This window comes from Pteropus vampyrus, unplaced genomic scaffold, assembly GCF_000151845.1.
Source record: "Pteropus vampyrus isolate Shadow unplaced genomic scaffold, Pvam_2.0 Scaffold136, whole genome shotgun sequence".
Classification (NCBI taxonomy): Eukaryota; Metazoa; Chordata; class Mammalia; order Chiroptera; family Pteropodidae; genus Pteropus; species Pteropus vampyrus.
Window position 1 is genome coordinate 4,593,947 of NW_011888917.1, and position 15,120 is coordinate 4,609,066.

At 32.4% G+C, this 15,120-nt stretch overlaps 1 non-coding gene across 1 annotated transcript; it reads right to left on the bottom strand.

Moving 5' to 3' along the window:
• Positions 1-11,501: 11,501 nt before the first annotated feature.
• LOC111744504 lies at positions 11,502-11,620 on the bottom strand. Its single transcript, XR_002782187.1, has one exon. It is a non-coding gene; the product is annotated as a 5S ribosomal RNA (ribosomal RNA).
• Positions 11,621-15,120: the final 3,500 nt, after the last annotated feature.

Here is a 15,120-nt window from a genome sequence, read left to right on the forward strand (position 1 = left end):
TTTTAGAAACAGAAAGATAATTGACTGTTGTTGGAAATGGTAGTTGAATAGTAGTTTGATGCTTTACTAGCTGAAGTGAACTTGAACAGGTCATTTTACCTTTTTGGCTTCAGGTTCCTCATCTATAAAATGGGGATAATAATAGTACCTACCTCATGAGGTTGCTGTAAGTTTAGATGAGTAAAATGTAAAGTCACCAGTGCTGGTTGCAAAGCCCAATATAAATGTTAACCATTATATTATTGTAGTAGTTGAATAAACGAATATATTCCTCAGATTTGAAACTGGGCATTGTACTAGTGTTTTTACAGAATATCTCCTGAGAAGTTGTGTTAATTTTTTGGTCCTTGATTGTAGTTTTAAAATCTAATTTGTCACCGGCTTCTATATGCTGTTTTTAAGATAATCAGTGACTTCTTTAACTGAAAAGGAGTTAACATATTGCTTGACTCATTAGGGAAACTTTAAGGAACTTCTTGAATCCTTTCATAAAGTAGAATTATTTGGTAATAGAATATTCATAAATTTGCTTTGAAAATTACTTTTAATACTTTAGTGACATACTTGTGTAGTGTATATGTTACCCTTGTTTCTACAGTGCTTTGTAGTTCTGACTGACATAAAAATCCATACACATCATTATTTTTAAGTAGTAGAGTATACTCACAATTGACCTCACAAGATTTTAGACCTGGAAGGAACCACAGAGTTCATCTGGTTCACTCACCAGTTTTACAGATGTGGAAACAGGGATTTGGAATGAGGCAAGAGAATGACTATATGCAAGTGCTGAGATGTAGCATATAGGTTTGAATAAATTATAGGTATTTTCAAAAGCATTGTGTGTATAATAAATAATTTCTTGAGTCCTACAAAAGAGCAAGGAGACCATTTCTCTTTTACATAATGGTGAATTTCTAAATGCTTAGAATCATTCCCAGTGGCTAATGGTCAGAATACCATATTTCCATGTGATTTAATAGCATCTGTACTTAGAAATTAAACATAACATGCTGCCGTTTATAAACATAATGTATTTCTTACGTTCTTAGTACAAGAGGGATAAAATTCTTGCGTTTTTAGTAGCAAAAAGTAATATGATGGTATCAAACAGATAAAGTTTTGAATCCCTCACTTTTTTGTATTTGATGTATGTAAACATTTTGTAAATAATAGGTTTGCCAGACCACACTTGTTTATAGTAGGAACTCATTTGATGTACTAGCCTAAAGTCTGAGTCATTACTAAGTAAATATTTTGAGTGGGCAAAACTTTGAGAAAAAACATAGATTACAACTGTTTGGTATGCAGTTAGGATATATAGGTTTTCCAAAGCAATATTCTATTAGACTGTCCACATGAATATAATTTTGAGCAAATAAATGACTCAGATACCTTATTTGTAAAAGTGGTAGGTGGTATTTTAGTAATAAAAAACAATCACTGAGAAATTATCATTAAAGTTTTCTTTTGTCTTCTAGTATATATTTGTAAGATACTGAATTAACTCTTACTTTCAAGTTTACTGTAAGGAGAATTTTATAGCTACATATACTAGTGAGCCTTTTAGTGGGCAAGAAACAATACATTTGATAAAGAGGATGCCACATTATCAGTATAGAGCAGCCCTATGTCATTAGTATTTTGGACTCATTGTATAACTTGAATCTCGGTTTCGTCATCTGTATTATGAGAGTGTTAGGCTAGATTAATTTGTCGACTGTACAAATATGTGAGTATCTGCCAGTGCTAGACATTCAAGTCCATGAAATTAAAAAAATAAGTTTTCTGCCCTTAAGTGGTTTATAGTTGAGTAGGGAAACTGATACTTAAAAGAGATACTGATTCTATAATGACATGTAAACAAGGTACAAGGGAAATTTACCTAAAACTGAAGGGAAAGGGATGGCAATTGAGAGAGGAGGAGGGAGAGAGGGAAAGAGACTACAGTAGTCGAAAGGTATCATAGAGAAGTTTACACAAGAACTGATTCTTCAAGGAGTTGAATATTGCTACTGGGTTTTTTTGGAGGATTCAAAATGGGCATGCCAGAATGCTGAACTGCAGTGAATGCAGGGCATGAAGCAGCATAGCGTTTCTGGGAACTACAGGTACTTCTGTATGGCTATAGTATGGTCTCCAGAGTAGTATCTGTACCCCAGGTGGTATGCAGGATGGTCGATTGGGGTGAGGAAAGAAAATATTACAACTTAAATATGTTCTATCTTTATTTTATCCTTTTTAAATTCCTATTTTTGGTTTTCTGTGGTGTTAATAGCACTACATTTACATAATCCATAGTTTATGTGTATACTTTATTATATAAATAAATATATATTAGTAACATATGTTTTATATATACTATAATAGAACCAGGACTAAGACTTAGATAATATATTTGTTCTTAAGTTCTATTTCAGAAGGGATCTCATTCATTTATTTTTGGCAACTGAGAGAAATACCAGTTAACATATGGAGAAAAATCTAAATGGAAAGGAATAGAAAATAATAGGTAGTTATGCACAGAGCTGTAGAAACTGTCAAATTTTTAACTTGTAAATTTTAAATGATTATTTGAAAGGTTTTAAATTTTAAAATATTTTTGAAAGCTTTAAGAATATTGCTTTATAGTCGGAAGATGGCTTTTCCTGGTTTTAATTTTAATCCCCTCCTGAGTTTGATTTTAATTTTGTCGATTTGTTTATTCTCAATATCAAAATCCAGAAATTAATTGGGAATTTTAACAAGATGCTTCTCTCTACCTAGTAGTCTAACTCCCCTCATCCCCACTGGCTTCTGTAATTCTATCTTATTTATGTAAATCTTTTAAAATTGATGACCTTTGGTAGTAGTTGGTAGTAGAATCTAGATTTGCCTCTTGTTTAGAACTATAGAATGTTAGAGCTTGATACCCCACGTAGTTCTATTTATTATAGTTGCTGTTCTTAAAAAAATAGTCATATTTTTTAGGGAAGGTTCAGAAAATGTTTAAAATGTTTAAGTGCAGTGATGAAAGGATGAAGGATGTGATTCATTCTCAAACTTGTTCCATTGTCAGAACACCTGGAAACTCATACTACTATTTGTAGAACACCCTGAAATATTGACATATTTAGTTGTATCACATGATTTTTTTTAGGGGGTCCAAAAGGCTTTGTAAAATTATGGAAGGAAACGCTTAATTGGAGAGATTCTATTTTGTACCTTAGTTTTTTTATCCTACAAATTGAGAGAACATAATCACTTTTCAATGGTACGTCTTGGTTCAGCTCATGAAATAACTGTGTTCCAAGGGCACATACTTTGAGGACTGCCGTGGTGAGCTTTATTATAGAGCTTTTAGGGGAGTGCAGAGGAGTTATAACGACTTGGAGGGGAAGAGGGATCTGGGATTGCAAAACACTTTATTAGATTTTATTCTAGAGGTTATTAATTGGGAATTTTGACAAGTGACTTGATTTTACTAGTATTTTGAGGTTTGAAAGCTGAAATGGAAGGAGAGAATGAAGAAAAGAAATCAGAAGGCTACTGAGTTAATTCTATCAAAAGTTAATGAACAGTAGGAATAAAAGAGTAGATAAAGATACAAAAAAGGTATATTCAGCAGGTAAGTAAAATGGCAAGCTGTTGGTTGGGGTATGAAGAAGAAGATGTCCAAAATGAATTTGGGCTTAGGTGATGGTGATGTTGACGGAACATGGAGAGAAGGCATTCATTTGAAGATAGGCAGCTGAGAATTATTGAAAGTCTGTGTATGGAGCTTAGCAGAGTGCTTAGGGCTAGATTAGAGATGTTTAATTAGGAATTAACCTGCAGAAGGATGGTGGTTAAAGAAGTGGCATAAATGAGGTTGTCCAGGACAAGAGTGTAGTAAAATACAAGGGGATGAAAGGCAGAACCTTGTGTAAGGATTAAGTGTCTTCAAACTGGAGAGACAAAAGTTTAGAATATGATTAAAATGTGTATAATGTATATTAAAAGCTGAAATTCTTAATTGAGAAGCATTTAATGAAGCTGAAAATAATTTATTCTGGTATATATAAAAGATATTATTTGGAATATAATAAAGTTATAGACTTCATCATATTAGGTTTTGTTCCTATTGAGAATATTAATTTGAGAATGATTTAGATTTAATACAGTAAAAATATCCTAATAAATTCTAATGTGTTTTACTTTTTGTCTGTTTCTCATTGTATTTTTCTTTCTTTCTTTTTTTTTTTTTCTTTTGAATATTTATAAGAGTTTATTTGAGCCAAACTGACAACATATGCTGGGGAGCAAGATCTCAAATACTTTTTTTTTTTTTAAGAGAGTTTTTATAAGAGTTTATTTGAACCAAACAGACATATGTTGAGAAGCAAGATCTCAATTGCTCTATTTTTATTTCTAAAAAAAAAATAAATAAAGCGGGGGGCGGAAATCATGTTTTGGAGAGAAAATTGGATCCCTTTTTTAGTTTTAGCTTTCAGATCTTCTATAGGCTATCTCCATAAAGTAAGAGGTGCCCAGAACAAAATAATAGCCATTTTAATTTCTGAGGCACTTGCATGTGATATGAATCTTTAAAATACATATTAAGTTACTTGAGGATTTTTCGTTTTTGGTTTTTAATTGGAAAGACTAATAAACCCCAGTGGTGGTATTATCTATCACCTGGCCCTTTGTATATCATCTTCCACCTGGGACCTGTGAATGTTCCAGAATCGATCATGCTTAGAAGGTTATTAAGTATATACATTTTTGAAAAAAGACTTAGGAAAACTAACTAAATGTTAATAGTGTTTGTTACTAAGTTCATTTTCTTTAACTTTATGTGTTAGATTTTCTACAATAAGCATGTTACTTTTATGGTTAAAAAAAGATTTTATTTAAAGGAAATTAGTATTTACAACTTTGAATAAACTATAGGTAAAATTTTGAGTTAAAAATATGCATCACTGAAGTTGTAAGATAGTACACTCATTAATGTTGTAACTGGGTGGTGAAACTGGGTAATTTTAGTTTTCCCTTTCATTCTTATTTTTTTCTACAATGACCATGTGTTACTGTTGTTATTTTAATACTGTTCAAAATATAAAATTACAAGTTTTGTAGGTACAGTTTTAAGGACTTGAAATAGCTAGTGCTAAGAACTCACACCAAACTTTCATATTTAAAGCATTTGAGTACAGCTATCCAAAAAAAACCTCTTCCAATAGCTTTTATATCTCTTAAAATGTATGTCTAGGAACTTTGCTTGTTCATTTCTGTGTAGATATCCAACTTCAAGATAAAAAAAGATGAGAAAACAGATCGAGATAAACCAGTTTAGGGTAAAACTGCTTATCTATAAATAAATCACTTGCTATATTTTTAAGTACTTTACTAATATTGCTCTTCTATGAGAGTTTAAGTCTTCTAAATTAGGATTAGTGAAAAATTACTGCCAGATTGTAATGCAGAAAGTGTTTGAATTGTTATTTAGCAGTAGGAGTGTTTCGGGGATCTCTTTCCAAGGGATAGCCCCCACTCTCTCAGATTCATCTCATTTACTCGACATAAGCTTTCTTTCAGATGGTAACATCTCAATTTCTAATAACTATGTTGGGTTTGCAATAGCTTTAAAGGTGAATAAATAAAGGTGAAGTTTTATTTAAATTTTACAATGTGTCCTACCCTAGTACATTGACTTTATGGCAATGGTGTACTTTCTCAGTTTTTTGAGGTTGATATCAGAAAGAAAATCCCATAAAATATGCATGCCTGTAGAATATTAGAATTATTCTCCCTATGGCATCTCTCGTTTTATGTTTTTAAACTGCTTTTCAGTTTCAGTAGTAGATTGCCTAACAAATAGTGTAAGAGACACCACAATTCTGCTAAATACATACTTCCTGGTAAATTTAGGAGCTTTTCTCATATTTGAAGAAATAAGAACAAAGTCTACTTCATTTGCACTGAAGAAGAGAAACAGACTATCTGTAAAACTTCTTATATAGAAATGTTTTCCCATAGAAATAATAATAAATATCGATTGTTTCCATGTTGATCCATAAGCCCAGTTTTTAACATCTGAAATACTAAAGTTGGAAGATAAATATATTAGGATGTAAACAGTAAATAAAATTGAAGACCTATTTTATATTTTTCTTGAGTACTCGTGCTGGTGGAAAAGCAGGTTTAAATTTGACTCCCTTCCTACAGGTAGACTCATTTCCTAGCTCTCTCACTTTCTCATCTGATGCTACCTTATTTGCTAGCCTAATATCCCTTTCTCGGGTCATTATCTATTCCTCTTAAGTTCCTTGTTTTCCTTCATAGCAGTGATTGCAACCTAACATATAATAGGATTTAATTACATACGCCTTTTTCTCCTCAGTAAAATATAAAATCTGTGAGGGCAGGGATTTTTTTCTGCTTGGTTCGTTGTGGTTCAACTTCTATAAATGTTCACTTGAAATTAAGCAGTAAGTGATTATAAGTTCTGAAAGCCATTTTCAAAGGTTTTGGGGAGCATGGGTGTTTCCCAGGTGGCCAGCATTGGAATCGTGTTTAGAAGCATATCCCTTGGCCTTAGAATATCATGTTTAAATCTGTTAACTCAGAATCTCAGAGTCGGGGTTCGGAATCTACATTTCTAATAAATTCCCTAATTTTTATGCACAATAAAGTTTGAGGACCAATGCTTCAGCATATAGTAACATTGTTTCATGTTTGATTTCACCTTGCAGTTTAGAGTTTTCCTTTCATCGAGGTATTTTTAGCACTGCTTTTACATTTGTAAACCCTTATCAGCATTATATATTGGGTTGGAAGGAATGGAAGGCAGGAGAGAAGTGAGAAGCAGACTCATACTTCTGTCTTTCTGTGGACTACAACTTGAAGACGTAACTGGTAAAGAGTGAGAGAGTCAGAAAGTGGGGTAGGTCAGGAGACATATGAAGTAGGTGTTCGAATTATTCCTCCAAAAAAGAATGCAGAGACATTGAAAGTCATGAGTTTGTCATAGAATGTTACACAAAGCAATCTATTTTTAGATTGGTGTTTACATTGTTTTAAAACTTTTTATCAGAGAATTTCTAACATAAAAACACAAAACAATATTTGAACCCTTACGTGCCCATTACCTAGTCCCCAACAATATTTATTCGTGGCTGGTTCTGCCCCATCTATACCTCTTATATACCTTTCTGCTGTATTATTTTAAATTATTGACGACAGCTTATTTTATAAATGCCTCAGTTTGTAACTCTCATAGATGAGGATGCTCTTGTTTAAAATGTAACTACAATACCATATCACCCCTCCAAATTTGTTAATAGCAAAACTCAAGTCAGTGTTTGTATTTCTTATTGTTTAAAAAATTATAATTAAAGAAGTTTTATATTGTTTGAATCATCCAGATACATTCACATGTTGGTTCATATGTCTTAATTTATAAATTTCCCTTTTCCCTCTCCTTCAGCACCTACCCTCCCCCGCTTCCTTTCTTGGAATGATTTTGTTGATTTGTCTAGAGTCTCCTATAGTCTTGATTTTGCTGATAACATCCCATTTTTTGTCCTCTGTATTTCCTATAAATTGGTAGTTGGTTCTAGAAGCTCTATCAAATTCAAGATCACCTTTTTTGGAGGCAGGGGGCAAGACTACCTCTTTAGATAATATTGTGTTCATCTGTCTAGGTTTGTTTTAAATCAATTATAAATTATTAGTTTTAGCACATTGGCACAATGTAATTTTGCTGAATTTGTTAAAGTGAAAGTTAATGAGTGGTGATTTTATAATAAGGTTTTTATTTTCTTTACATGTAAAACTCATCTACTGTACTTTATATGACATGTATTCTCAGTTTCTTCCTCTAGTTGTGTTTAGAACGTAAAATTAATTTCCAGAGCAAACTACTTTATTTATAATCTGAGAAAATTGATTTTAATTTAGAATCATTTTAAAGCATTATTTCTATGAGTAATCTCGAGTACGTAGAGCTAATATGTTAAATAGCATCAATATTTTTTAAAAGCCTGAAGTTAAAGACCCTGAGTCTTATTCCCATCCACTTGTATCTATTTAAATCTGTTTTTATGAGCTTACATTGTATATCAGCTGTGGACAGTACTATTTCTTGTGTTTCTAGTTTGATTTTAGGAATCAATGGAAAGAGATTCAAGGTTAGCTCTCATAGCATTATTCCACACTATATCAGGTAAAATATTAATTGCCATCATAGCTTTTTGATTGATTTTTCAGTTTTGTGTTTCTCTCTTATAGTTCAGTATGAATTCCAAGCCTTTATAAAGTTTTTAACCAGAGTTCCAACTCCCCCTCCCCCTGCTGTTCAATACAGCATGCAAAAGTGTTTGTGTGTGTGTGCCCACACATGTGCACATTTAGTTTTTTTAGAGAGAGGGTGCAAAACTTTATTAGGTCAGCAGAGTGGCACAGACCCAAAAAAGGTTAAGAATCAGGTTTAAACCACAGAATTAACAAGTATCCAATAAGTTATGATAATATTTGGTTAAAGTGGAGAAAATTCCTATTAACTAAAGGAAAAAATTAGGCCTCTGACAAAAAACAATAGAGAATCTGAGTACTTGAAGATGACTATTATATTATGCCCACGTTTACGTTGTTAGGTATTTAATGAGACTTGTTTAACTCCTATCTTTAATGGTTTTGCTCTGCATTAAGTTAGAGGAAAAATGTCTTGGAAATAGGTCTCTTGATATTTTAGAACTCTGAATTACTTAACATATGACTTACTATAGTGCAGATGTCCTACCTTTGTGAGTACAATGAGTTTAATTCTGGTTTTACCAGTGGCTCTTGTATTGAATTAGATATTGGCTTTCTCTAGAATTCCATTTACAGTCATTGGTCATTAACTTCATCAAATTCAGAACAATTTCAAAACATGTGGAGTGCCTTCTCTATCTAGAAGTCTCTTTTCTATATCTAGTGAAATTCCAATTATTATTTAAAGCTCAGCTCAGGTGACATCTCTTCTGTGAAGCCTGATACAGAATTAATTGCTTTTTCCTCTGTAGTCCATGATTGTTTTGCATTTGGTTATAGCACTTAAAAAGAAAAAATTATGTTAGGGGTGTATCTGTCTCTCTATCTGTATTGTGATCTCTATGAGGACAGATAATGACACTTGATCATAGCCAAAAGGCTGAGAAGCGATCTGTGAGGACAGATGATATGTCTTATCCACCATTGTATCCCCAGGGTCTTGGGCATACATAATAATTATTTGGTAATTCTTGAATGAATGAAATAAGTGAACATATGAAAAGATCAAATGAAATATTCAGGTATATCAAGTCAAAATTCCACTTTTTTAATAAAAATCAGAGTTGTCATTGCCTTAGGAAAATTTCTTTGCACATCTCTTCCTACCTCTTCTATTCAGCATGAGGTAGGTATATTCTTCTGTTCTTATAGAATCCACCTTTCGGAGTCATGATTTGTACTGAAGTTTTTGAAAACCGTGATGTTAAAGTTATCTGTTTCCATGTCTGTTTGCCTCACTAAAGTTTAAGATTGTCATATGCATTTTTGTATCTCTTCAGAAGTGCAGAGAAGCTCAGTGATATTTGTTGAGTTGAATGCAGATACTGTATCCTCCCTTAAGGGGTGGATACAGTATTTAAAAGCATAGCAGAAGATCATGTATGGTTAATATAGTAAGACTGGTATAGTTTATTTATTCAGCATATATTTACATTGCTTATTATTTGATAGGCACTGTAGAGGGGTTCAAGCATAAATATGGAAAGATAGGAGTTGATAAACTAAGTTGATGTAGAGGTCATTCCAGGCTACAAGAACAGCATATTCAAAGATTCAAAGGCACAAAAGCCACTGTATACAGCTAAGGAATGGCAAGTAGTTTAATTTGGCTAGAGTGTATTTATATATAGAATAGTAGTGACAGGTGTGACTGGGAGGGCCAGATTATAGAGCCAGATCATAAATGGCCAAATATATTATGCTGATAAAGAGTTTGATATTTCACTTTAGTGAGCTACTATATTAAAAGCCTTTAAACTAGAGAATTACAAGGGATACAGATGAATTAGAGGAGAAAATTAATATTTGATCTTTTTCTAACCCTTAATTTTCAGCTTCTCTTAATTTAAATTTTGCATTTGACTTTGTAGCAGATTTGGTGCCAGGTTATATAGAAATATACCTGGAAAAATTTATATTAAGCAGAAATCTAAAGTAATGTTGGAAAGAAGAGAGAGACAGTACTTTCTTTTGCCAGATTTAGATAATACGCTAGATTTAAATATCTAAATAATTTAGGTTGGACTTAGTTGTTTTGTTTCTCTAATTGACTACTTCCAGTCTTCTCCCAGTTCTCAGGGGAAAAAATTTTGTTAAATATAGAATTTTATCAATTTAAATTCTCTACCAGTTATTTTCAACAACTCTGTTTGCCAGTAATCAAAAAAATGAATGACAGATATAATTAGGAAATTGCAAACACATGTCGATAATATCAGTTGGTTATGCTTAAGTTGACATCTTGGTTTTTATAAACCCAAATCTGTATTTATAACAAAAACAGTTACTTATAATAATCTTAAAATTAATAACATCCTAAATAAAAGGTTTTTAGAAACAAATATGACAGTAGTTCATGGTGATCCACAGAATGAGCACTACATATACTCTAGTTTTTTTAAATCCCTGATTATGATGCAACTGCCAGTACATTAGTAATTTTTTCTACTTACTAATTGCACTGTAGGGAATTTGGTTGGTAGTGAAATTTAAGTCAAAGTTATTGGTTATATTCAAGTCTTATTTTTGAAAAGTTTCATGGCAAGACTACATAAATTATAGGATAATTGAGATCTATTTTAATTTTTATTAGCAGTTTAAATCCTTTTCTATCAATAGTTAACATTTATTCATTTTTTCCATATGCTTAGTACTCTGCTGAGCATCCTACATGCTCCTTGAAGAAGATTTAGAAAATAGAAAATTGTCAAAAAATTAAAATAATCGTTCAGTCTATCAGAGGTAATCACTTGTTAGCTTTCTTGATCTTATCTGTATACATACGTATTATTTACTCACACAAAAAATTCAGTGCAAAATTCATATTTGCCATATATGCAGCTTTTATATCCTGCTTATCACCTGTTAGATTTTATTTGTTGTTACATGTGACACTTGTACAGTAGGAGCCTGTAGTGTGCTTTTTGTTTTGTTTTTTGATCCTGTAGTTTTTCTTCTAAAAACAGTTATTTTTCACCATGTAGATTAGCTATCTTTTGCTTTGTTTGACTCCCAACAACAAAAAAATGACAGACTACTTCCACTGAAAATAGCCTAAGTCATTGAGAAGTAGATTAAAGCCATCAGTCATGCTATGATGAGTTTGTAAAATAAATAAGTAAATTAATTAATTAATTAATTTTAAAGCAAGGTAACCCTTGGTTGACCTCACAGATTGCAAGGACCTTGTCAGCTTACAATCTCTTATTTTTTCATTTTATTTTTTATGTCCATAGCACTTGGTCTTCCTAGGTGGTCTCCCATCCAAGTACTAACCAGGCCCAACCCTGCTTAGCTTCCGAGATCAGATGGGATCGGGCTTGTTCAGGGTAGCATGGCCGTAGACGAGTTTGTAAAATTTATAGTAAGAGTATACCTTAAAATATATTTTAATGTTTCTAATTATACAGGTTGACTAGCTTTCCAATTTTCATTACTATGTTTTATAACTATCTTTTTCAACAGAACTCAAGATTAATTTGCCAGTGTAGAGCAAGGAGTAGAAACAGTCTCTCTTGGCTGCCTTTAATATGCAAAAGCCCAGCAGTAAGTTTGAAATTAAATTTTAAGTATCATAATTTTAGTAGTAGTTAACATTTAAGTGTCATTCTGTGTCATTCTGGGGCTTCTCTTGTATGTGCTGTGCTGTTTATGAACAAGAGCTATAGGGATTGAGAGAGAGGCGCTTTTCTACCTCAGGCTGGGTAGAAGAGGATTATAAAAGATTTAAATGACCTTTTAGATATCTGTGGTATGGTAAGATTGACAGTATTTGCAATATAAATTATTAAAATTATTATACAAGTGTATGGCCATGCATACACTGGCCACCCTGAACGTGCCCAGTCTCATCTGATCTCAGAAGCTAAGCAAGGTCGCGCCTGGTTAGTACTTGGATGAGAGACCACCTAGAGGAATACCAGGTACTATAGGCAATAAAAAAAAAATCAGTAAACAACTTTAAAAAAAAATCATTATACACATAAAATATAACTGCTATGAAAATCTAAAGGAAATAGTTGAAGTGTAATTACTGTACACGGACTTTGTTTAGCAATCTAGTGATTAGTGTTTGTTTTATTAATTTAAAAAATGTATATATCTGGTGGCAAAAATTAAACAGTACAAAAGGTAATACAATAAAAAAAATCTCCTCTCACCGGTCCCTTGGATCCTCTACTGTTAACAGGCTACCTCTGTATTAATTTCTTGTATTCAATTGGATATCGAAAGCCATCTCAAATTTTAACATGTTCAAAACTGAACTTCTGGTTTGTTTTTTTGTTTTACTTTTCTAAGCCTATTCTTAGCATCTGAATAAATGACTACATACTCTACCAAGTTGCTCTAGACAAAACACTAGCTTTTTTCATTGATTCTCTCTTTTCACTTATTTCCCATATTAAGCATATGAACCAGTTCTGAGCTTTCTTCCTCTGAATCATATTTTAAATCTTGTCCCTTTCTTTCCTTTGTCACCACTGAAGTACAAAATCATTATCATCTCTTTCCTGGAATACTGATGTGGTTTCCTGATGTTTTTTCCTGCTTCTGCTTTTTCCTCCTAGAAAGTCCATTTTCTAACCAGCAGCCAGTTCATTTTTAGTGAACTTTAAAAAATGTACATTAAGAGAAGTCAGTACCCTGCTTAAAGCACTTCAGCTATAGTAAGGAGTTTGACCTACTGTTCTTTACCTACCTGCCAAGCCATTTCTCACTTGAGGACCTTTATTCTTATTCTTTCTTTTATTTAGAACATTCTATCTCCAAAGTTTTTTTTTTATGTTTTTGACATGGCTGGCTCCTTCTCCTGTCACTTTTTTCAAATAAATTTTTCTTGACTATCTTTCACAGAACTTATAATATCTAACATAGTTAAGACTTATGTATGCATGCATGTATGTATGTATGTGTGTGTTTGCTTTTTGTATATTTTCTTACTAACATGTAAGCTTAGTGAGGACAGGAATCTTGCCTATAAGTGTTGATGCCAACACCTAGCCTACTACCTATAAATACTTAATATTGAATGAAGGAATAAATGAATGAATGAACAAATGAATGGAAATGTCTGGAATTTGGTCAAGAGGGGTTGAGGTCCAGCTTTATTTTTTTTTTCTCATTTCCAGCCATTTGTCACAGCATCACTTTTCTTTATTACATTCATTTACCATTTTTATATTACATTAAATTCCTGGTGTATTTGGATCTGTTTTTGAATTCTCTCCACTGTGCTGTTGATATGTCTAATTATTCATCTTCTGGTATTAAAATTCTTTATTACCGTAACTTTAAAATTCATTTTAATACCTAGTAGGATGTCTCCTCCGTCAAATGATTTTTCTTTTTCTGAATATTTCAGAAATGAAATTTTTATGTATGTATTTTTCCATAATTCTTTGATAGTATTATACATTGTAATATTATACTTTTAGATAGTACAGTGGAGTCAACATTTCCATCACCCAAGTTTTGGTCACTTGGCATAAGAAATATGTGAGAGAACAATAGAAATTACTGGTCTGTGAGGAATAAAAATGATATTCTTCTCATTCCATGGACATCATTATAGCCACTTGCCACATCCTCCTAAGTTCAATTATTTCTTCAGTTCTTGCTGAGTCCCTACATTTCTTTGTTATGACCTGTTATTTTAGGTAGGTTGAGGAAAGACTCACGCTAGCTTTCCTATCTTTCTTCTTTGTGCCATTATCTGCATCTGAAAGTGTCCTGAATTTACAGTCTTCTACTTTAAATCCTCATCAATACTTGACAGATATTTAGAAGAGTTGGTCAAGAACAGGAAGCCACGGTATCTACCTGCCCGCTTTGCAGACTTGTCACAACTTTAGCATCTTCTATGGAATGTGAACATAACTGGACTGAATGAGAGTTAATGACCTAAGAACTCTTCTGTTCTACTTGTACTGAGAACTCCTGATTCTGTATAGTGATGAATGGCTGTTGTGGTAGTAAGATGTTCAGCAGAGCAGTCTTAACTTATTAAAAATGCTTATCAAAGTTCTTAAAGTTGTTAAGGCACTTTGAAATATCACTTCTATGTAACTAAACTTTACATTGATCTTTGTGCCTTTCTTAAATTAGAAAGACAAAATCAAGAAATGGGAATTTACTCTAAGCAAAATGTTTGGTTTTTCAAAAATTAATTATGATGTTCTTCAGTTCTTTTGGGAATTAAGTCATTTATTTGGTGCCACTTTCAAGCCTTGAAAGTTTTTTAACTTATAAGGATCTTTGCAATTAATTCCTTTTTGGAATTGCCCTCTTGAATTTTACTAATTAATGTCTTGTTTGGCTTTTACTTAGTCCTTTCCCCATCTATCTGGAGAACTAAATTGTTTAGATCACTTAGTACTTAAAACTTTGCTCCTTTGGCCTATGTTGTGCTGTTTCTTAAAACTATTCCTTATCTTTTGACTCTTCCTTTTCTTTGGCTGAGTTTTCCCTTATAACTGTGGGTAATCCCTAACATAAACCTTTATATCTTATCTCTCTATATTTATTTCTCCGTGGAGAGATCATTTATTAAGACTTTTTCACTGAAACTCTCAAATCAATATCTTGAGCCTTCTCTTTTGTTTTAGTTTCATATTTCAGTCTATAGAGTTTTTTCAGTTTTTGTGCAGCTATTATTTTTAAATGTGAAAAACTACATATTTCTAACCCAGATCTCTTTCTCGATTTTCCTGTTTTTCTTTCGACTTTCACATTTTTTTTCCCAGTGGTATCACCATTGTTTCAACCTGAATGTATCAAAGTCATCTTTGATTTTTGTACTTTTTATTCAGTATATACAAAGTGTCAGCATATTTACTGCTGAATCCC